The 23,154-nt window shown below is 34.7% G+C and overlaps 1 protein-coding gene across 2 annotated transcripts in view; it reads right to left on the reverse strand.

The window, feature by feature from the left end:
* Positions 1-23,154, reverse strand: part of trv (trivet) — a 403,899-nt gene that overhangs the window by 304,238 nt on the left and 76,507 nt on the right. The gene's annotated exons all lie outside the window — the stretch shown is intronic.

The following is a 23,154-nucleotide window of genomic DNA, read 5'->3' on the forward strand; positions in this document are numbered from 1 at the left end:
CAGAAACAGACATACGGCGAAAATTAATGTGTAAATGTTTGTTTTTAAATGTTTAACCGCACAAAAACTTGTAAAGGTCGAAAAGTCAATTCTCAAAATTTTTGAAAAAAAAAATGAAAAATAGATTCTTTAAATTTTTTAAAATACAAAAACTCAAAAAAAAAATTGGAAAAGTTGACTTTTATATTCCCATTACAATTCCTATAAGTATATAAACTAATTTAGCATACTTGTTGGTCACATTAGTACCAGAAGAAGATTCCTTAACAACTAACATAAATTGAACAGAGCCCCACTTATTAATAGTAGTGAAGTTCTCAACCTGTGAACATAAGCTCAAGAGATTTGGTAGAATTTTATTTACACAGAAAAAAATATATTTTTTGAGATTGAGATTGATTGATTGATTTATTTATGACATGTACAACAAGAATATTAGGTTCTTATAATTACAGTACATGTTACAATTATCCATTTAATATAAAATAATAACATAATTATACCTAAGAGTAAAAGTTTTGGTAAATTTACACATGATATTGTGAATCCAAAGTAAGTAACATATTTTTAATCCCGAAATAAATGGATCTAACAGATTTTTTAAATTAATTTCTGCAATAATGGTCTCTATATTAAACGCAAATTAAAAAATTAATTGATACAATTAAATTTTGTAATTGAATTTTATTTATATTATTTGAATCAATTAAATACATTTTTGTAATTGAATTTTATTTATATTTATTTGAATCAATTAAATTCTAAAATGTTTTTTTTTCTAATTCATTTAAAATTTTATTTGAAAAATTTTGTTGATATTTTTTATGCGTATGAGAATAGTTATTAAGTTTTGGTCTTTCAAATAACAGATGGATGAACAGACTCCAAGACTCCCAAATTTTCTATTTTTTCCATTATAAATTGGAATAGACAATAGGAGAGCATAAAACTTTTCTTCTGTGTATAAATTTTTAATCCATAATATAAATTGATCTCCTCTCTATCATCCTGTATCAATAATAATCAATCTTTCTCGATTCAATTTTCATTAAAATCCTATATCATTGTTGACAATTTTCAGAAGAAGCAAAAATTTTTTTGAGCATCTCCCTAAAATCAAGGACACGCACACACACAAGCACACGAAATAAAATTACAAGAAAATACCATAAAATTGCTATTTGCTTTTAGTATTCCAAACGAAATATGGAACCAAAAGATTGCCAATTGAGATTGAATAAAAATTTTTAAAAAAGCAATGCATAAATTGACTAAATACAGATGAAAAATTCTGGACTTCAATAAGCAATAGCCAAGCAAATATGGCAATTTCACTTATACCGTGTGAGACTACAAAACAAAGCAAAAAAACAAAAATAACCAACGAAAATTGAGAAAGCAAATTCAGTTGTATTGAACTAAACCTAAGGTTGGAAGGATGTTTGAGAGTTTACCCGAAACAAAAATCCACCAAAAATTTGTTGGGAAATCAACATACAAACAAAAGAAATCAAGAACCTCCGAAACCATAACCCTACAAATACCAAATTTTCCTTTTCTCTTGGCTATAACCATACCACCCCATTTTCTAGTTTTGGTATAAAACAAAACGATGCTTGAAAAGCGAAAAACAAAAAAGACAACAACTAAACGAACCAATTTAAAATTTAACTTCAATCTAACTATCACACGGAAGACCATCGATCCTATCGTCACCGAACTAAATCTACTAACAACAATCACCAAAAACAAAAAAACAGAGAATCACCACCACCACCAATGGACAAGAGAAACTTTTTTGTCCTTTCAATTTTTGTTTTTTGTATTAGGATATGATGACAATCGGTAAAAAAACGCTACCATCACCAGCACTGCAAATATCGCCAAAGAGCACAGTCCAAAAAACAAATTGGAAAAAAATCAGGCATCTGACCACAACTGTTTTCATCAGAGGTAAAGAAAATTGGATTTGATGTAACAAACGGAAACCAACAAAACCGACTGAACAGAAAAACTTTCGATATATGCTCACATGCATGCATTTTCCCACATATGACAACCACAGACGTAGAAAGAATGTTAACCCATAGAAAAAAGGACTCCAATTCAGAAATTCTAAATACATTGATCCGTTCTGAGCACATCAAAGCTGTTATATGCAATGACTTTCACCAAAATTATAATAGAAGATACTCAAAATGCGTGCACCTAAAAGTGAAGAGGAAATGTTGTTGATATGGACGTAGCTGGTCATGATAATAAGGATCACTAAGGTATTGCAAAACTCACAATTTTTTTTAACGAAAAACAAATTTTTTTATGTAGGAAACATTTTTGTTTATAGTCAACCACTTAATTTAAAAATTCGTTTCAAAAATACGTGGTGTGAAGTATAAAAAGCTTAAATTTTCAAATGTTGAGCGTTAAATCATTATAGATAACACAGCAAAAAATATAATGAAAAAATGTCCAATTCAATGAGATGCTTGAAATTGAAAAGGTTTGTTGAAAACTTGAGTGACACAATTAACTCTTCAATTAAATTAAAAATTACAGACAATTATCATATTAATTATAATTATGTCAGCAGCCCCCAACCAAATTGATGAGCTGTATTCTCTTATTATAATTAACTTTTTAATTGAACCATAAAAAAAAACAAAAACAAAAAATATTTGAAGTTGCAAGTAAAGTTCAACTAAATGCTTGATTGCTCTTATAATCAACTAAAATTTTAATTATTTTAATAACGCTTACAATTCAAGTAAAGGGTGATACGGTCAAAATTTGGTCAATATAAACTTGACGTATTTCTTTCAATTTTGCATTTTAAAAACCTGAACACCCCTCATTTTGAAGGTGTGTGTGTGTGTAGAATGTTGCTCCTACTTTGATTTTGGATTTCACTCTTCAGTTGTCAAAATGCCGTCCAAGCAAGAAGAGCAGCATATCAAAATTTTGCTCGCGCATCGCAAAAATCCGAGCTACTCGCACGCAAAGCTGCCAAAATCGCTAAAAGTTGCCAAATCAACCATTACAAATGTAATTAAAGTGTTTGGGGAACGTTTGTCGACAGCCAGGAAGTCTGGATCGGGGGGAAATCGAAAACCGGAAGCCGCTGAGACGACAAAGAGAGTTGCCAGTAGTTTCAAGCGAAACCCTAACCTCTCTCTCCGAGATGCCGCAAATAAGCTGGGTGTATCGTCTACAACCATGCATCGAGCCAAAAAACGAGCCGGACTATCGACTTACAAGAAGGTAGTGACTCCAAATCGCGATGATAAACAAAATACGACGGCCAAAGAGCGATCCCGGAGGCTGTACACGACGATGCTGACGAAGTTTGACTGCGTGGTAATGGATGACGAAACCTACGTCAAAGCCGACTACAAGCAGCTTCCGGGGCAGGAATTTTATACGGCAAAAGGAAGGGGAAAGGTAGCAGATATTTTCAAGCACATAAAACTGTCAAAGTTCGCAAAGAAATATCTGGTTTGGCAAGCCATCTGTACCTGTGGCTTGAAAAGCAGCATTTTCATAGCTTCCGGGACTGTCAACCTAGAAATTTACGTGAAGGAGTGTTTGAATAAACGTCTGCTGCCTTTCCTGAAGAAACACAGTTGTTCCGTACTGTTTTGGCCGGATTTGGCATCTTGCCATTACGGTAAAAAGGCCATGGAGTGGTACGCCTCCAACAACGTGCAGGTGGTTCCCAAGGACAAGAACCCTCCCAACACGCCATAGCTCCGCCCAATTGAGAAATACTGGGCTATTGTCAAGCGGAACCTAAAGAAGACCAAAAAAACTGCTAAGGACGAGCAGCAGTTCAAGGCAAACTGGCTTTCTGCGGCGAAGAAGGTGGACAAGGTGGCTGTACAAAATCTGATGGCAGGTGTCAAGCGTGAGGCCCGGCAATTCGGATTTGGAAAAGCGAAAGCCTAGCTGAATATTTTTCCTGAATTTTATACTAATTGAACTTGAAAAAGAAATTTAATTTGATTTTTTTAAATAAACGATTTCACCGATTTACACGCGTTTTCCCTTCACCAAATTTTGACCGTATCACCCTTTAATAATATGCAAATCATGTGCACGATTTTAAACACACTCTCGTCTTCAAAGAGATCTACAAGTTAGGTTGGGTTGGGAGCCACCGTGGTGCAATGATTAGCACGCCCGCCTTGCATACTCAAGGTCATGGGTTCGATTCCTGCTTCGACCGAACACCAACAAGTTTTTCAGCGGTGGATTATCCCACCTCAGTAATGCTGGTGACATTTCTGAGGGTTTCAAAGCTTCTCTAAGTGGTTTCACTACAATGTGGAACGCCATTCGGACTCGGCTATAAAAAGGAGGTCCCTTGTCATTGAGCGTAACATAGAATCGGGCAGCACTCAGTGATAAGAGAGAAGTTCACCAATGTGGTATCACAATGGACTGAATAGTCTAAGTGAGCCTGATATATCGGGCTGCCACCTAACCTAAACTAGTTTGGGTTAGGTTTTGTTGAAAAGAGGATTCAGGTTGCCCCTGACACTCTCCTACTTTAGTATTGGGCTAACTTCTTCTTTCCATTGTACCCTTGTTCTATTCGAGGAATTCTGTGATCTGAACCAACTCCCTAATTCCTGCTTCCAGTCCCTGTCCCTCAAGATGGGTCAAAACCCGAATCACCTCTTTACCGATATGATTGACTCTTTGCCTGGTAAAGGCAGAGCTATAACAAAGGTAGCATCATCCACGAAACACGCTCTCATGCGTCATCCTCCGTTGTTTCTATACCATATTCGGCACTGATGTGCTCTTGATTTTAGGTACCCGGTCTTTATTCCCACGGTCCTGTTGACTGTCGTCCTACTCTCATTGAGTAGTCCTCAAGTCCTTTCTTTTCTGGTTCACACCATAGAATTATCGTCGCCCTTCCGATCATTGCATTGGTCCACATGGCTTTATGTGTCTCCCGCGCCCATTCATCCAACTTGGCCCTCGAAGCCTCTATTCGCTTTGCGTCAACCGTATGATGTGTATCCCTCCCTATTCGAGTCTTAGTTGATCATGCTTTTGCATAATAGAACCGTAATGTCTGATATTGCCTTCATTCACCTCCACCAATATGGGAAAGTGTTTACGTTTTGTGGCCTCGTGTTATTTCCAATCCATATTCCATTATGACATCTACTTCTGCCTGAAGGATTGTATTGTGGTCCGGTAATCGGAATAGGATCTCAGTGTCACATCTTTGATCCATCGGTGTATCAGTTTTTCCCTACTGGTATTTGTTTTGGGGTCCCATTCTCTCGCGGCAGCTGTGGCCACCTCAGGTATACGATCTTGGATTATTGCAGCATCCGTTAGTTCATGCACCATCTCCCTTAGTATTCTTTAATGGTTCATGTTTCTGTCCGTTTTCCCCAATATCTTCATTTTCATCGCAGCCGCCATGGCTCGGGTATCACTAAAATTGTAAATGAATTGAACTCGTAAGCGCTCACGAAAACATTACGGGGGCGGTAATGTTTTCGTGAGCGTATTTTTCCGAAATTCGTTACTCACGAACATTCACGAAGAAATTATTTTCGTGACTCACACTCACGCACGACATTTGGTTTGTTAATCACGCATACTCACTCCGTTGTCATCAGCGTGAATCACGACTCTCACGTGAGTCACGACAATTTTGAGTCACGTGCACACCTCTAGTAAAAATGCCCAAGAAATCAAATCGGGAGATCGCACTATATGGGGGCTATAACAAAATATAGATTGATGTAAATCAAATATTATACAGACATTTATGGAAATAAAATATCACTAGATTTCCAATCTCAGGTAAATCGGATAAAAGTTGCGGTGTCTAGAGGCTCTAGAAGTAATATCGGGAGTCGCTTTATATGGGGGCTATTTCAAAAACTGAACTGTTATAGTTCATCTTCGAATTCGATGTGCTGGCAGACAAGAAACTAATCTGGGTCAAATATCACAATGATACCTCTCCCATTGAAGGCTGTTACGCGATTTCTGTAGATAAACAGACAGACGGACATCCTTATATATACCTCGAATTTCTCCCCCTCTCAAACAGAATGGCAAACTTTTTATAACCACATCCTATGATGGTGGGTATAAAATACTTACATCGTTGTAGCTTTTCGGAGAAGCATGTTTTTTGAGTCTATTGAGTTGTAAATGCATTTTTATCTAAACTTCTATAGATCTTAAGTCCAGTATCGTCTCCAAGGCTCTGTCCCAATTATGCCAAGACAATATCTTCGTTGGACCAGTTGTAAAATGTATATGTTGCACTTCCTCTACATTGATTTTCACCAGCCTATCGGCGCGTATGGCCAGATTGACCTTATTACGCTCTCATATGGCCCTCATTGGATTCAGGATGTAGATAGCACCGCTCTTCTGCACATTGACTAACATCTCAGTCCTCTCTTTGATGTGGCTCTTCGAATTCTTCCAATACTCCTAAGTACTTTATTTTATCAGACACTGAAATCATCTTGCCCAAAAAACTCGGTTCGATATATTGAGCAATTTTAGTACTTCTAATGAGTACGCTTAATTCTGTCTTCTTCGGGTTCATGAGCTTAATTACGCTGATAATTCTAAAAATATATTTTTAAGCAAAGCTTTCCTCAATATTTTTGTCGACGACCGGTTTCTTAATTTTTAGGTTTTTTCACGAACTTTCAAGAAGTAGACTACTGACGTAATTTACAACTCAACCGTGAGTCACGGTCATTTTTTTTTACTGAGGAGATATTTCGTAAAACAGGAGTCTTCTCGTTGGTCACGTGAATGTATATGAGTTACCAGAGTTGTCGTGTGAGGCCGTTATTATGATCGTGAGTATGAGTTTTTAATTTTTTTTCGTGCGGGTTTTCACTTCGTGATCGTGAGATCTACTACAAGTATTGTGGGTGATTGAAAATTGTACACGTGAATACCTGTGTATTAAGGCTGCCACCAAAACGGCACGATATGTGCATCGTTCCTCGGACAATGAAAAAAAAACTCTTTGTGACAATCCTACACTGAAAGAAAAGCTTCGTATCTTAACGGTACTTGTCTTTAAAATTTAGTTAACAGTTACATAGATACAATGAACTTTTTCAGTACGCTAATAAATTTTGTATTTAATTTCATTATATTACAAACATTTTCATTGTCTTCATGAAAGGTGTTCGTTACATTAATGAAAAATTCCATTGGCTGAATTTTAAAGAAATTTTCTTTGTGTGAAGGACAAAACTTTAAGATGAGAGACGGCTATGTAGACCACTTGCTACCACGAGGCACAGTTTTATTTATACGGGAAACCTATCAGACGAAACATCTTTCCATAGTAGAAAGAAAGATATACTCTATTTTTTGAAGGGAGATAATGGTTAGGTTAGGTTAGGTGGCAGCCCGATGTATCAGGCTCACTTAGACTATTCAGTCTATTGTGATACCACATTAGTGGACTTCTCTCTTAACACTGAGTGCTGCCCGATTCCACGTTAAGCTCAATGACAAGGGACCTCATTTTTATAGCCGAGTCCGAACGGCGTTCCACATTCCAGTGAAACCACTTAGAGAAGCTTTGAAACCCTCAGAAATGTCACCAGCATTACTGAGGTGGGATAATCCACCGCTGAAAAACTTTTTGGTGTTCGGTCGAAGCAGGAATCGAACCCATGACCTTGTGTATACAAGCGGGCATGCTAACCATTGAACCACGGTGGCTCCCAACGGAGGACGGTGAACGCAGTGGACGCCCGAAACAGGTGGTAGGGAGATAATGTTCCCAGGTCTTCCGATATGGGATTCATTTTTTGCTTTGTACCCTTCGAGCACCTCGTTTGATTTTTGTTTATTGAAAACTGTAGATCTACGTCTCTGCTATGTACACAAACACAATTATCCTTCATCATATATGAAAAAGGAGGGTGTATGAATGAATGAGTCTGAATATTGCAATGAACCTGGGTGTTATCCTTTAACTAGCACCAGTTTCAATTTTTTTTTTCATTTTTGTTTTTTGATGCATTAGTCCCTTTCACATCGACAGCCGTACACTTTGGGCACTGCTGCTTGATTTATTTATTTTTGTTTTCTACTGGTATTCCATGTTCAACTTCCTTGTTTCAGGAGTGTGTTTGCTTCTTCCATGCTCAACTTAAAAGGATAGACACTCAATCAATAACTTTGTTCGACAAAAATAAATAAATAAACAATAACACAAGAAAATTGACGAAAACTGGTCAAGAAAACAAATGAAAATCGAACGAATTTTCAATGAAAACTCTGTAGACAGTTTTTAAGGAAAACAGCTTAAAACTTGAGTGATAGAGACTTACTGAGAGTTCACTGGAGGACACGACACGACTATAAGGTCGTTGATAATGTGCCCTATATGAAATGGTCCCAGATGGTTGTAACGAATTGAAAAGAAAAGTTTTGTTTTTTTTTGTTGATATTTCTTGTGCCATTGTTTATTGATGTAGACGGAACTTATGTTCCTAATTGGCTTAACACTTTAACATTAGGAGGACATGAACATGGGTAGCATGTTAGATTTCCTTGCATTGAAAAAATTTTATAAAAATGCCAGAAATTGAAAATTTCGTTAGGTTCATTAGAAGTCTAAAATTGGATTTCATTGTAATATTTTTTGGGGTATTTCAGGAGAATATCTGTACACAGAAAAAATATCACCAAAATATTTCCAATAAAAAAAATGGAAAATCTTTTCAATTAGTAAATTAATTGATACAAATATTTTTTTAATCAGACTCGGAAGATTAAGACAGTTACAAAAAGTGATGGTTTTTTTTTAGTTTTTAGTTAAAAATTTATTTCAAGCAATCAATTGTTAAACAAACCAAAAAACACTAAGCCAATTCAGAAAGTCATTTAAAATAAATACTTTTTTAACTAAAAAAGTTATGCCCTGTTCCTGTATATCGAACGAAAACCCATTCGAAAGAAAGGCAGTCACTCGAATTCGAATGAATTTGGGTTTTTCTATTTTTGAAAGTTTGTTTCGTTTGTATGAGAATACATTGATTATTAAAAATGAGTATTTTTAAATTTTTGGCCTGAGAATTCATTCAAATGTTAACAATGCTTTTACTTTTTTCTTGACACTTATTGTATATGTTCGTTTATTACTCGACAACAAAATATCAAGTGACTTGCCTTTCGAAATAAAAGAACAAAAATCAATTTTCTTTCGTTTGGAATACGAAAGAAGGCTTTCGTTCGATATACATGAACAGGCCATTAATTGAGCTTTGCAATCAACATCAATTAAAATTGCTAATGAAATCAAGTATCTTTTTATGCCTAATTAAAACTGTGTTTGATACTATCATTTTCGTGATTGAAGACATTTCAATTAAAAAATCAACTGGATCAATTAATTTCGTGATTGAATCAGATGCCCTGTTCCTGTATATCGAACGAAAACCAGTTCGAAAGAAAGGCAGTCACTCGAATTCGAATGAATTTGGGTTTTTCTATTTTTGAAAGTTCGATTCGTTTGTATGAGAATACATTGATTATTAAAAATGAGTATTTTTAAATTTTTGGCCTGAGAATTCATTGAAATGTTAACAATGCTTTTACTTTTTTCTTGACACTTATTGTATAAGTTCGTTTATTACTCGACAACAAAATATCAAGTGACTTGCCTTTCGAAATAAAAGAACAAAAATCAATTTTCTTTCGTTTGGAATACGAAAGAAGGCTTTCGTTCGATATACAGGAACAGGCCAAGAATTTTTTTTTTTCAAATTCATATTCAAATTGGCTTGAAATTTAAAACGTATGACCCATATTTTTGTATAGCACCCATATAGACTTATCATCCGTTTTGACTTCTTGAAGTCATGGGAGCCAAAATTTTTATTCAATTTGACTGAAATTTGAAATCTTAATGTGATTTAAGCTCGTATAGAGCTATTCCAAATTTCGTATATATCGGTCAATGTTTTGATATAGCCCCCATTTAGACCGCCAATTTGACTTCTAAAGGGCAAATTAAGAAAAAAATCTGTATAAGTATCCCTTGTAAATTTGTATAGTTTTAAATCTCTTAATGATTTTACAAAAAAAAAATAGAACTTACTTACCATGGGACTTTGAAATGTTTAAAGGTACTGAATTTAAAGAAAGTGTTGTCAAAATTTTGTAGCTATAGAAAATTTTGTCAACATTTTATTTCTATAGAATATTTTGTCAAAATTTTATTTCTATCGAAAATTTTGTCAAAATTTTATTTCCATAGAAAATTTTGTCTAAATTTTATTTCTTTAGATAATTTTGTCAAAATTTTATTTCTATATATAATTTTGTCAAAATTTTATTTCTATTGAAAATTTTGTCAAAATTGTATATCTATAGAAATTTTGCCAAATTTTATTTCTATAGAAAATTTTCTCAAAAGTTTATTTCTATAGAAAACTTTGCGAAAACAATTTATTTCTTTAGAAAATTTTGTCAAAATTTTATTTACATAGAAAATGTTGGTACCTCCTAGTTGGACACTCCGATAACCGTACAACTCCCATACATGGACAGTTTCCTGGGGACGTTTGCTATATTAACACATTGAAATTAACCTTTCATACCTGGACACCTCTCAAAAGTGGACAAAATTTAGGTGTCCGTGTGTGTCCACCTTTCAGAGATTTCACTGTATATTGCAAAATATACCAAACCATTAAGAATTCTACCAATTTTGCAAAACAATAAAAAATCTACCACTTTGGTAGAATTCTACAAAATGTGGCAACAGTGGTCTGGAACCATATGAAAGGCTGTCACCATCAAACGGTTTTCGTGAACGTTTAGAAAGAAATTTAAAATTTTAAAACAATATTATTATGTGCCTTCAATGACGGTGTGTAAAAATGTGCACTTTTTTTGCGCGGAAAATTAAGTTTTTGTGTTCATTTCTAAAAAAAAAAAAAACAAGTATATACGGCCGTAAGTTCGGCCAGGCCGAATCTTATGTACCCTCCACCATGAATTGCGTAGAAACTTCTACGAAAGACTGTCATCCACAATCGATATCTATATATCGAATCGGATGAAATTTGCTTCTCTTAGAGGCTCCGCAAACTAAATCGGGGTATCGGTTTATATGTGGACTGTATATAATTATGGACCGATGTGGACCAATGTTTGCATGCTTGTTAGAGACCCTATAGTAACACCATTTACCAAATTTCAGACGGATCGGATGAACTTTGCTTCTCTTAGAGGATCCGAAAGCCAAATTTGGAGGTCCGTTTATACGTAAAAGTGGACCGATATGGCCCATTTGCAATACCATCTGATCTACATCAATAACAACTACTTGTGCCAAGTTTCAAGTCGATAGTTTGTTTCGTTCGGAAGTTAGCGTGATTTCAACAAACGGACGGATTTGCTCAGATGGACTCAGAATTCCACCACGACCCACAATATATATACTTTATGGGGTCTTAGAGCAATATTTCGGTGTGGTACAAACGAAATGACAAAGTTAATATAACCCCCCCCCCTTCCTATGGTGGATGGTATAAAAACAGGCAAAAGTGCGAAAAGTCTTCGAAGAGACAAATTGCGGGCATTTACAGCACTGCCTACAAACGAGAGTGCTGCGATTGCCCTTTTTGCTCCTTTCAATTCTTTTCTGCCTGCTGAAATTATAACATTTTTTTTAGGTTGCAGGCAACATTTTAAAAATGCGCATTCTGTACAGACAAAATTAAGGCAAAGCACTTGTTCAGAAAAGAAAACACAATAAAATTCCATCTGGCCGAAACTTTGACCGTATATACTTGCTAATTTTAAAATTCGTTATGCAAAATGTTCATATTATATTTTAAATATAGTTTAAATTGCTTACCCATATAAAATGTGAAAATTTACCTTTAACTAAAACTACATTCGTTGGTATTCGATTAAATAAATGTCTGCTTTTAAAATATTACCAACCTTTTGCACAGCGCGAAGTAGTAACCCCCCCGCATACATATATAACTGGAGCAAACTATGTATCCTGTTGTGTTAAGCCAAAACTAAAACATTGTATGCGTAAACTTAGTCGACTATATGTATGTTTGTGAGTGTGTGAATATGCGTACATGTCTGTGTATGTGTCTATGGCTTCAATGCACAACTAAATGTTGGCACTATCTAGACAAGGACGCATTTTACTTAATTTTTTTGAGAATGTATGGTCTTAGGTTTTGCATTGCCTGCTATGCGACAGCAGCAAGACATCGGAGATTTAAATCCAAGGCCCAAGTGTATAACGTATGGCGCGCATGCAAGGCAACTTTGAATTTCCTTCATGATAGAGCTCTACTATTGTCACCACTGCGATCATTGTATGTGTGCGTGTGTGTTGGCAGTATAATGCACGTGGTGCGGTGAAGTAGTATTTCATGCAAAGTGATTAAATTGTGGCTGGCAAAGCTTTTTGCTCCTGCTGAGTTCCTATTTCTATTTCTGTAAGGACTTTATTCGTCTTCTTTCAATTCGTTCGTCTCTATTTTTATATGTGGTTGTGATGTTTTCTGTAGTGATGCAAAATGGTGTTACTGCTACATTTTGCACCACAAAGTAAAAGTACTATGACCTCAAGAAGCAAAAGCTTGACACTTTTCCAATAAACACTTAGTTGGTTTTATTTTTGGTCCAAAGGGATGCAGAAGAATAGAAGAATTTTTTTGTGTATGTTTATTTGGTACCAGCCACATCACCAAAGTGTCAAGTGTATAGAATTTTGCATCCTTTTTGTTTTTGTGGTCAGGATTTTGTAACTTTTCTTGAAATGGGTGAAATGTACTGGTGCGCTTTTCAATATGGGTTAAATAGGAATTTAAATTTTTATTGAAGTAAAATTTTTAAATTTTAGGAAGTATTTGTGTTTGTTTTTTCATTTCACATAGTGCCAAAAACCCTTGCAACATCCTAACATTTAATTTTGAAAAAAAAAATGTTTATATCTTAAGGTACTTTCATACATATTTCAGAATTTTGGAAGATTTTAATATTATTAAAAATTGTTTCTTAATTGTTATACAAAAATAAATTGTAAAATGAATCATTTTGAATAAACAATGACATATGAAAAACAACTGAATCCAACTTGTTTTCAAAAGGGTATTGTTTAAAATGAGAAAAAGTTTACGGCAAAAATAGGACAATAACATTGGGCATGAGAACACGGAATCGGCCAGCACTCAGTGCTAAACGAGAAGTTCACAACTACTATCACAATGGCCTGAGTAATCTAAGTGAGTCTGAAATAAAGAGCTGCCAAAGTACCTACCTAAACATTATATACAAAATATCGCCCATACAGATTTAGACAAATACATATGAGCATAATATCCTAATATTAAACTTGTACAAGACACTCGTTTAGGTCGATATTACGATTACTATATTTCTAAGAAGTGAATAGATTCATAATTAAAAAAGATTTTCAAAAAAGAAAAATCTCTTTCTCAACACCTAGAAGAACGAAATTCTAATAATTGACATGAGAACATCGTCTAATAAGGGGAACTGACGAGGCAAACCCGAAACAGTTGACTTTCCCTCTATTGCAGGCAACATTTTTGTCTTTATGTAACATAAGGTTACTATCATGTCTAAATAGGGCAACTAAAACCGATACCGGTTAACCGGATTCAATTGCACAAACCGAAACAGGATAGTGAAAAAATCGGCATTTTCGGTTAACCGCGAAAACTGGGTTTTGACCATCGGGTTTCTGTATTTCAATGGAATTTTTATCCACTTTGTCATGTGTTTTTTTTTCAAAGTCGAGAATTTTTATTTTTTTATTTTCTGAATAAAATTAATGTTTAAAACCAATTTTTATTTTTTAGGTTTTAACCGGTTTTGAGATCAATAAATAAAACCCGAAATAGGGTTTTAAAATACTGCGATTTTTTGATAAACCCACTTTTCAAAAACAAAAACGGTTACGTGGACACCATATTTCCAAATCTCTCGTTTGACATCTACAGATTTAATCCAGTGACAGTTTTTTATTTTGTTTACAAGCTTATAAAGCATTTTAATCTGAAATAAAATGTGAAAGAGTAATTGCTTTATTTGACTAGAAAACAACAAGTGGCTATCGCTAGAGATCTCCAGCATTTAAATATATATGAATCTCTTTTTCTCATACCGTTGCTTGTTACCTTGATGCTCGCAGTGCTACATCACGTCCAAAAAGTGAACGAAAAACGTTAACAATACCAGAAATGATCCGAAAGGTGAAGGCCAAATTTGATTGAAATCCAGGCTCCAGTGCCAGAAAATTTGCTGGTGAGCTGAGCATATAGCGAAAACGGATGCAACACATATTGAAAAATGAGCTTGGTTCAAAGCCAGTGAAGTTCCAAAAATGCAAGAGCTCGCCGATGAACAAAAAGTAGAATTGAAAGAGCCAAGGTGTTGATCCACCTGTTAACGAGTTTGCTTTTCTCCGATGAGAAGCCATTCCAAGTTGACCAGCTTGCGAAAAAAGATCGGGTTTACTTGGCAAAGAAGTTAACTGAAAATTGACACCAGAACTGAAGTGCCACCGCCAAAGAAGTTAGCTGAAAATTTACACCTTCGATTGACCACCAGAACACAAGTACCTCCGAATTCGGTGGGTCGCCGTAACGGCCGATATTTGCTCCCCGCTCATGTACATCGACCGAGGGGTCAAAATAAATGCCGAACATTATGGGGAAAATGTCCTAAAGATGGAATTGAAGCCCTGGGAAGACAAACATTTCGGCCGCAAACCATGGATATTCCAACTGTACTCAACACCATCGTACTCAGCACGGGCAATGACAACCAAAATCTTCGGATATCAATCCGTTGAATTTTTGCACGCGGGCCATTTTGGAGAGTACGCTTGGTACACCAAAAATACCAAAGTGTCGATCAATTTTAGATAGTGCTTGCCGGGAATTGGTCAAAATACCGCAGAGCCACTTTCGTGCAACGTGTGGCTTCGAAATCTGTTTGAAGGCTATAATTCGAGCCAAAGTACCAAAGTGTCGATCAATTGTGGATAGTGCTTGTCGGGAATTGGGCAAAATACAGCAGAGCCACTTTCGTGCAGCGTGTGGCTTTGAAATCCGTTTGAAGGCCATAATTCGAGCCAAAGTACCAAAGTGCCGATCAATTGTGGATAGTGCTTGTCGGGAATTGGGCAAAATACCGCAGAGCCACTTTCGTGCAGCGTGTGGCTTCGAAATCCGTTTGAAGGCCATAATTCGAGCCAAAGGCATCCAATTCGAACTAATCTAAAGTGATTCTAAAATTTGATGTTATTACCAACAATTTGTGCTTGTGAACTATAAAATTATAAAAAAATATATATTGCCTTAAAATTAAAAAAAAAAAATAATAATAATAATAATTGGAACTCAAATTCAAAAATTTTGTAAAGATTTTGTGACATTCATTTATGACCTCTTCAACGATTAAAACTTGTTTATAGTCGAAAACAAAAACTTGTCATTCTGACCATCTCTGCTAAAGATACCGTTGCAGATATATTTCATTCCCTATATCAAACATTACAAAGGTTAAATAGTAAGGTTACGAGAGCTATAGGCGAAGACCACGCGCCAGGGTATTCATAGATATCGAATATAGCTTGAACTATTACGACATGTCTTTATTCAATTGAGTTTTCCTTGAACTCATTTTTTAAAAGTTTCCTTAAATGAATTTCTCAATTTTACCAACAATTTTGTACATTGTTTTATACGATATTATGAACAGTTCGTAATACTCAATATTAAGAATAAAAAAAGTTGAACCGAGCCACTTTATTTATGTCTTGGTCATTCCAAAGGGTTTCTTTGTACATCAAACTTTTTTTTTTTTTTTTTGGCTAACACCACTTTGTGTTTGTGTGAGTTTGCTTTTATTTCATTTATTTATTTTTTTTTTCAATTCTTTGGTGTTTATGCAAATTTTTTTCCAGTTTCTCAAAATTGTCGCACAGTCTGTATCGTTATTCTCTTGCCATCACGTTCGAATATCTTCTGCAATGAAAACGGATAGCAGTCATGTTGTTGATGTTCCTGCCAAGCGGTAGTGTTTGAAAAAACTTTAGTTGCCTCCATTGAAAAGTCTACAATGCAAGTGTATATGAGCCATTGCAGTGCGGGAATGCATAGAATTTTTTACGCTAACCTACTCTGTATTAAAAAGAGTATTATAGGCGTTTTTGTAAAAAATGTCGGAAAATTGATGCTTGACTCCATAATAACATATATGACAAAGGTCCTAGCGTTGCCAAGAGTATGGGTTCCCTAATTTTCTTTTAAATGAAAAAACCATATACTAACTATTCATATTTTCTTATTTAAGATAAAGGGTGATACGGTCAAAATTTGGTCAATATAAATTTGACGTATTTCTTTCAATTTTGCATTTAAAAAACCTGAATACCCCTCATTTTGAAGGTGTGTGTGTAGAATGTTGCTCCTATTTTGATTTTGGAATTCACTCTTCAGTTGTCAAAATGCCGTCCAAGCAAGAAGAGCAGCGTATCAAAATTTTGCTCGCGCATCGCGAAAATCCGAGCTACTCGCAGGCAAAGCTGTCAAAATCGCTAAAAGTTGCCAAATCAACCGTTACAAATGTAATTAAAGTGTTTGGGGAACGTTTGTCGACAGCCAGGAAGTCTGGATCGGGGGGAAATCGAAAACCGGAAGCCGCTGATACGACAAAGGGATTTGCCGGTAGTTTCAAGCGAAACCGTAATCTCTCTCTCCGATATGCCGCAAATAAGCCGGGTGTATCGTCTACAACCGTGCATCGAGCCAAAAAACGAGCCAGACTATCGACTTACAAGAAGGTAGTGACTCCAAATCGCGATGATAAACAAAATACGACGGCCAAAGCGCCATCCCGAAGGCTGTACACGACGATGCTGACGAAGTTTGACTGCGTGGTAATGGACGGGGAGCCACCGTGGTGCAATGGTTAGCATGCCCGCCTTGCATACACAAGGTCGTGGGTTCGATTCCTGCTTCGACCGAACACCAAAAAGTTTTTCAGCGGTGGATTATCCCACCTCAGTAATGCTGGTGACATTTCTGAGGGTTTCAAAGCTTCTCTAAGTGGTTTCACTGCAATGTGGAACGCCGTTCGGACTCGGCTATAAAAAGGAGGTCCCTTGTCATTGAGCTTAACGTGGAATCGGGCAGCACTCAGTGATAAGAGAGAAGTTCACCAATGTGGTATCGCAATGGACTGAATAGTCTAAGTGAGCCTAATACATCGGGCTGCCACCTAACCTAACCTAATGGACGACGAAACCTACGTCAAAGCCGACTACAAGCAGCTTCCGGGACAGGAGTTTTATACGGCAAAAGGAAGGGGAAAGGTAGCAGATATTTTCAAGCACATAAAACTGTCAAAGTTCGCAAAGAAATATCTGGTTTGGCAAGCCATCTGTACCTGTGGCTTGAAAAGCAGCATTTACGTGAAAGAGTGTTTGAATAAACGTCTGCTGCCTTTCCTGAAGAAACACGGTTGTTCCGTACTGTTTTGGCCGGATTTGGCATCTTGCCATTACGGTAAAAAGGCCATGGAGTGGTACGCCGCCAACAACGTGCGGGTGGTTCCCAAGGACAAGAACCCTCCCAACACGCCAGAGCTCCGCCCAATTGAGAAATACTGGGCTATTGTCAAGCGGAACCTAAAGAAGACCAAAAAACTGCTAAGGACGAGCAGCAGTTCAAGGCAAACTGGCTTTCTGCGGCGAAGAAGGTGGACAAGGTGGCTGTACAAAATCTGATGGCAGGTGTCAAGCGTGAGGCCCGGCAATTCGGATTTGGAAAAGCGAAAGCCTAACTGAATATTTTTCCTGAATTTTATACTAATTGAACTTGAAAAAGAAATTTAATTTGATTTTTTAAATAAACGATTTCACCGATTTACACGCGTTTTCCCTTGACCAAATTTTGACCGTATCACCCTTTAAAGAATAAAACTTTAAATTGAAGATTTAAATTCCGCAAAATAAGTCTTAGCCTATATTTGAAGCTTTTTATCTTTAATCCAATTTTTCAATATATTAGTAAATTTAAGGTTTATTTCTTTAAATCAAATATGTTTTTTCTTTACTTCAAGGAAAATTGTCCCTACTTCAGAGATATATGACTTTAACGAAAGTGCAAAAATTTCAAATATCCCTGTTCTAACTTTAATGAAAAAAAATTAAGAAAAAAGATTTTGAACTTTCTTTTAATTGAAAATTTTTTTTCTTGATTTCCTTAATAAATTACGTGTCCTAAAGTTTACAATATATAGCCTCCATATTAGGCCCATACGTACGTGTAAAAATAACCCGGGTATTATTAAATTAACTTTTATGGGGGTCAATTAAGATTTCCTCTTCCTGCCTTTTGTGAAATGCCAGCTTTAAGCATACAGTGAGCAAAAAAATTTTACAACAATATAAAATAAATTGTGAAACGATATGGAAAATTTGAAACAAATATATATTTATTATATCTTATATTAAAGCTTGAGATACGAGCTTTAATTTAAGGTATAACAAATAAATATCCATTTCATATTTTCCATATCGTTTCATAATTTATTTCATATTGGTGTTTCACATTGTTTTTGTTTTGCTCACTGTACTTTTTGTGATAAGAAGAAATTATAGGAAATTAGTCTCACCTTGTAAATGTAATGCATTTGACAACATACCTGAAAACAAAAAAAAATAATTGTTATTAAATTTATTTATTTACTTTTATTTTTACTTTTAATTCTTTTATTTAAATTTTAATATTAATATTAATTTAAATTCCTTAATTTAAAATTTGAATTTAAATAAATTTTAATTTTAACAAACGTGTCGATCATTTCATGATAGTGCTTTGACGGAAATGGACCAAAATAACGCAGATCTACTTTCGTGCAGCGTGTAATGGCTTCGTATTCCGTTTGAAGGCCATAATTGAGCCAAAAGGCAGCCAATTCGAACTAATCTAAAGTGATTCTAAAATTTGATGTTATTTCCAACATTTTGCGCTTTTTAACAATAAAATTAAAACAAACAAAAATTAATAATACAGCATTTTGCTTTGTTGCATTTACTCATTCGAACGAAAGTTAGAACGAATCAATTTTTAATTTAACTTATATTTTTTTTATTTTAATTTTAATATTAATTTTAATTTGATTTTAAATAAATTTTTATTTAAATTTTAAAATTAAAATTAAAATTTTACAATTGTATTAATTTAAATTTAATTTTAAATTAATATTATTTAAATTTATATAAAATTTAATTCAAATTTAAATTAATTTAATTTAAAATTTAAATAAATTTTAATTTGTTGTTGTTTTTTATTTAAAAATTAAAATTGTATGAATTTAATTAAAAATTTGAATTCATATTTTAATAAATTTAAAATTCTATTGAAATACAAAGAAATTTAAGAATTTTTAAAATTTATTATAAAACCATTCGTATGGTCTGTTTTATATCATTGTCTGCATCTGTACAGTTTTGTGATGATGCTAACAATAGTGCTTGTAGCGGTATTATGTTTTGTGGGGTCAGCCACTGACTGACATTTCCGTGGGTTGGTCATTCTATCCTGTCGTTTGCATTATCTATTGAAATGGGTAGAGGGATCGAGAGCGAGACAGTCTTTTCGTATGCGTGTATGGATATATTGTAGTGTATAGCAGTAGTTGTATTGCTGGTACCTTGACGTTGTTTGGTGATAGTTCCATAGACACAGCTATATCCCCGATTCTAGAGTTATCATTGTTAATGTTGGTAAGGCATCTCATCATCTTGTGTTTTCGTTTTATCATTTATTTATTTTTTCTTGTTGAGTTCACCGTCCCTGTTCACGGTGTGCTACAAAACTAAAGTCATGGGATTGCATACAGAAAAGAGGTGTGAGTAAAAGTTTTTTATACTCTCCATCATAGGATGGGGGTATATTAACTTTGTCATTCCGTTTGTAACACATCGAAATATTGCTCTAAGACCCCATAAAGTATATATATTCTGGGTCGTGGTGAAATTCTGAGTCGATCTAAGCATGTCCGTCCGTCTGTTGAAATCACGCTAACTTCCGAACGAAACAAGCTATCGACTTGAAACTTGGCACAAGTAGTTGTTATCGATGTAGGTCGGATGGTATTGAAAATGGGCCATATCGGTCCACTTTTACGTATAGCCCCCATATAAAGGGACCCTCAGATTTGGCTTGTGGAGCCTCTAACAGAAACATAATTCATCCGATCCGGCTGAAATTTGGTATATGGTGTTGGTATATGGTCTCTAACAACCATGCAAAAATTGGTCCGCATCGGCCCATAATTATATATAGCCCCCATATAAACCGATCCCCAGATTTGGCTTGTGGAGCCTCTAAGAGAAGCATATTTCATCCCATCCGGCTGAAATTTGGTACATGGTGTTGGTAGATGGCCTCTAACAATCATGCAAAAATTGGTCCACATCGGTCCATAATTATATATAGCCCCCATATAAACCGATCCCCAGATTTGGCTTGTGGAGCCTCTAAGAGAAGCATATTTCATCCGATCCGGCTGAAATTTGGTACATGGTGTTGGTAGATGGTCTCTAACAATCGTGCAAAAATTGGTCCACATCGGTCCATAATTATATATAGCCCCCATATAAACCGATCCCCAGATTTGGCTTGTGGAGCCTCTAAGAGAAGCATATTTCATCCGATCCGGCTGAAATTTGGTACATGGTGTTGGTAGATGGTCTCTAACAATCATGCAAAAATTGGTGCACATCGGTCCATAATTATATATAGCCCCCATATAAACCGATCCCCAGATTTGGCTTGCGGAGCCTCAAAGAGAAGCAAATTTCATCCGATCCGGCTGAAATTTGGTACATGATGTTGGTATATGGTCTCTAATAACCATGCAAAAATTGGTCCACATCGGTCCAGAATTATATATGGACCCCATATAAACCGATCTCCAGATTTGGCTTGCGAAGCCCCAAAGAGAAGCAAATTGCATCCGATCCGGCTGAAATTTGGTACTTGGTATTGTTATATGGTCTCTAATAACCATGCAAAAATTGGTCCACATCGGTTCATAATTATATATAGCCCCCATATAAGCCGATCCCCAGATTTGGCTTGCGAAGTCTCCAAGAGAAGCAAATTTCATCCAATCCGGTTGTAATTTTGAACATGGTGTTAGTATATGATCTTTAACAACCGTGCCAGAATTGGTCCATATCGGTCCATAATTATATATAGCCCCCATATAAAACGTTCTCCAGATTTGACCTCCGGAGCCTCTTGGAGGAGCAAAATTCATCCGATCCGGTTCAAATTAGGAACGTGGTGTTAGTATATGGTCGCTAACAACCATACAACAATTGGTCCAATCACTCAAAAATTGGTCCATATCGGTTCATAACCATGGTTGCCACTAGAGCCAAAATTAATCTACCAAAATTTTATTTATATAGAAAATTTTGTCAAAATTTTATTTCTATAGAAAATTTTGTCAAAATTTTATTTCTAGAGAAAATTTTGTTAAAATTTTATTCGGTTCACAATAAAATTTTCATCATTGTCAAAATTTTATTTCTATAGAAAATTTTGTTCAAATTTTATTCGGTTCATAATCATGGTTGCCACTCGAGCCAAAAATAATCTACCAAGATTTTATTTCTATAGAATATTTTGTCAAAAGTCTATTTCTATAGAAAATTTTGTTAAAATTTTATTTCTGTAGAAATTTTTATCAAAATTTTCTTTCTATAGAAAATTTTGTCAAAATTTTTATTTCTATAGAAAATTTTATTTCTATAGAAAATTTTGTTAAAATTTTATTTCTGTAGAAAATTTTGTCAAAATTTTATGTCTACTTTGTCAAACTGAATTATATACGTATTGGATCGATCTTTTTTGATTTAATATATACCACGTATGGACTTACATACAATTTAGAAGATGGTGTTAGGAGGTTTTAAGATACCTTGCCATCGGCAAGCGTTACCGCAACTTAAGTAATTCGATTGTGGATGGCAGTGTTTAGAAAAAGTTTCTACGCAATCCATGATGGAGGGTACATAAGCTTCGGCCTGGCCGAAATTACGGCCGTATATACTTGTTTTTCTTTCTTTTTTTGTGTAGTTTGTATTCTTGCCATTGCTGGCTAACTGTTTCCAAGATATTCATCCTTGCATTTGTGGGTCGTTTGGCGCATTTGCCTTTGGGTATTTGTATACGTGTACAAGTACTATTGTGAATTTACATACACATACATAATTATGGGATGACCATCAACCCCAAAAGAAGAAGAAGAAAATTAAAAAAAAATTGAACCATTTGATATATATGAACTTTTTCATTGACAAATCTATCCTTTCATTTTCATTCTTTATAAACTCAAATGCAATTTTTTTTTGTGTTAAACATTTTCGTACTTTCAGTTCGTTTTTTTTTTTGTAAAAATTATAGCTCATTTTTTATTTATTTTGATATTTGGCACAACTCTAGTCTATTGTAGGGGATTTATCTTCTCTTGATTCATTTTACCGTTAAGCTGGTATTGTGATCTCCTATGACATTTATAAGTATTCTTTCATGGTCTATACAATGGGAAGATTATTTCTGAAAGGTTTTCATTCATTAAAGTTAACGTGAATAATACAGTTATATAAAAAATTAAAAAAAAAAAAAAACATAAATCCAATGAAATTTATTATTATACGTAAGCACATAGTACACTATCATACGTTTTTTGGTAAAAGACAAGGGATCTCCATTTAATAGATCGGTACTTCAATTTTCTATATAAACAAAATTTTGGCCAAATTTTCTACAAAAATAAAATTTTGACCAATTTTTCTATAGAAATAAAATTTAAACAAATTTTCTATAGAAATACAATTTTGAGAAAATTTTCTATAAAAATAAAATTTTGACAAAATTTCCTTTAATAATAAAATTTTGACAAAATTTTCTATAAAAATAAAATGTTGAGACAATTTTATATAGAAATAAAATTTTGAGAAATTTCTATGTAGAAATAAAATTTTGTCAAATTTTTTATAGACATAAAATTTGAAAAAATTTTAATAGAAAGAAAATTTTG

This window comes from Haematobia irritans, chromosome 1 (assembly GCF_050003625.1).
Source record: "Haematobia irritans isolate KBUSLIRL chromosome 1, ASM5000362v1, whole genome shotgun sequence".
NCBI lineage: Eukaryota > Metazoa > Arthropoda > Insecta > Diptera > Muscidae > Haematobia > Haematobia irritans.